The following is a 2,741-nucleotide window of genomic DNA, read 5'->3' on the forward strand; positions in this document are numbered from 1 at the left end:
AGACCACTGAGCCATCTCACCAGCCCTGCTTGATTGATTGATTGATTGCCTGAGACAGGTTCTAACTAATTTGCCTAGGCAGTATTTGAACTTGCAATTCTCCTGCCTCAGCCTCCCAAAGTGCCAGTATCACAGGCCTGTGCCACCACACCCATCTAGAAAAGACTTTCTTTTCTTTTTTCTTCTCTTTTCTTTTTGTCTTTGTCTTTTTGGGGGGCTGACACAGCCTGCCTTCAGGGTGGGTCTGGTAAAGCATGTGGCGCTGGGGATCAAACTGCCATACCCTGGGCCTGACGGGGTTTGCCCAAGCAGGTGCTTGACCAGCTGAGCTAACCCGCAAGCCCTCTAGTCTTTGTCTTTTTGATATAGGATTTTGCTATGCACTTCAGTCTGGCCTTGAACTCACTTTGTAGCTCAGGCTGGCTTCGAACTCACAGCAGTCTTCCTGCCTCAGCCTCCCACATGCTGGGAGTACAGGAGCGCATCACCACAGCTGGCCAGAGATTGCTTAAAATAGGGCAGTGGGTGTAAAATCCCAGAGAAGATCAGAAGCTTCTGGGAGCTACACAATGGCCAAGTTTCTTGAGTTTAGCTCAGACTCTGCAGGAAAGAAAGCCCTTATTTCTTTGCTCTGAGTCCATCTCAGAGTTTAGAGCTGCTGCAGGGGAGACGCTCAGTATTCTGGAGGTGGCCGGTGCAGCACGGCTGGCCTGGGATGCTGCGTTCCAGCCCAGCTCTGTCCTGACCTGCCTAAAGAGAGCACCCAGCCCCGAAAGGCCAGCCCATCCTCCTGCAAGCAGCTGTGTGCTCTGAGCTGCAGACACGTCTCGCAGGTCTGGGCTCACCAAGGCATTTGTCTGGAAAGAGGAGCGAGACAGGTGTCTGTGAGGACAGGTTGCTGGCCAGCTGCGGCAGGAGGAAGCCAGGAGGTAGGGCCAGGGCACAGTCCTGAGGGAAGGCACCTTCCAGGGGTGTCCATGGACAGGGACGGTCCCTTGGGACCTCTGCTCCCTCCTGTCTTGTGCAGCCTCTGTCCAGCACTCCAGTCATCTTTCCTGGACGCTTGGGACATGACACACATCTGCATTTGCCAGCTGGCTTTGTGCTTGAGCAGGGCCGACCTGGGGATTCCAAGTTGTGGCCCCGCTGGGCTGTGAGTCCTATTTGCACAGGGCAGCACTGGCCCCAAAAACTTTTTTAAAAAATGGATTTGGAGTTCAAACTCAGGATCTAATGCATGCCAGGCAAGCACTATACCATCGAGCGCCACCCCAAATGTGGAGCCCAGTGACTCTGTTAGAAGTTAGTCTGCTCCCCCACTTCCTAGCGAGCCTGGATCACCAGTTTGAAAGGGCTGGATGGAGTCACAGGCGTGCTGATACGTGCCCATGATCCCAGCACTCAGGAGGCTGAGGCAGGAGGATCGCCGTTCGTTCAGAGGCAGCCTGAGTTACATAGTGAGATCTTGTCTCAAAAACCAAATGAACAGGGCCATGGAGATAGCCCAGTGCCTGCCTGGCAAGTGCAAGGGCCAGAATTCAATCCCCAGTACCACATTCCCTGCTGGCCCCAGAACCCTGAGTGGGCCATGCCAACCACCGAAACCACAGGTGAAGGTGCACACCTGTAATCCCAGTGCAGGGGAGGCTGAGACAGGAGGATCACTATGAGTCTGAGCTGCATAGTGAGACCCTGTAGCAAATAAATAAATAAATATTTTTTAAAATATTAAAACACACACACAAAAATGAAAGAAAAAATTAAGGCTGAGTTGGACAGTGCTTAGGGACCAAGGCTGGACTCAGATTCAGCTCCGTCTCTAACTGTTATGCTCAGCCAGCCACAGGACCTGTCTGGGCCTTGGTCTCCCAACCCGTAAGCCAGGAGATGACGAGAGTCCTAGACCATGACAGCCAAAGTGGAACAGGCCTTACCTCCGTTAGTTGCGTCACCACTCAGCGCCCTCCCTGGGTCGAGCACCAGGCAGTGACTCAACGTTTCATGGAAACTTAGCTGATCCTACACCTGCATTTTAAGACATTTGAGTTCATCTCATTAGTGATGCACAAGCTCGGGCTGTCAGAAAGGCTGCCGGAGTGGAGGTCGAGGCCAGCCGCCTGCCCCCGAGAGCCAGGGACCCCGGGCTGGAGGTCACTCCAGCACTCAGCGGCTCTGTGCCCTCCAGAAAGATGCTTATTTTTTTCTAGCTCTCAATTTTCTCATCTTACAAACAGGGTTCACTGAGCCAGGCGTGGTGGGTATGCACCTGTAATCCCAGCGCTTGAGAGACCAAGGCAGGAGGGCTGTGGTGAGCTTGAGGCCAACTTGGACTACGTAGTGAGCGCAATTCCAACTTGAGCTACATAAGGAAACTACATTTTTGTAAAATAAGGTGTACAAGGGGTTAATGATGGTACTACTGGTCTCGGGGCTCTTCTCCCCTGAGCTGAGCTGACCACAAATGCCACTACATGGACAGGGTTCTGCATCATGGCCTAGGACATGCGGGGAACACAAGCTGTGGGGGGTCCCCTGGAGGAGAGGGCGGGGTCCCACTGGATGTGTGAGGATTCTGGGGATGTCTCCTGTTGCTTCTGGCATGTAGAGGAAGGCATGATGCCACCCCAGCGGAGTGGCCCATGTCAGACCCCTGTAACCTTGTGGGTCAGGCTTTGAAAGCTCCTTGCAGGATGACATCAAGAATGGCAGGCTTTGGTTTTTGTTAGTTGGTTGGTTGGTTG

This window comes from Octodon degus, unplaced genomic scaffold (assembly GCF_000260255.1).
Source record: "Octodon degus isolate 3935 unplaced genomic scaffold, OctDeg1.0 scaffold00113, whole genome shotgun sequence".
NCBI lineage: Eukaryota > Metazoa > Chordata > Mammalia > Rodentia > Octodontidae > Octodon > Octodon degus.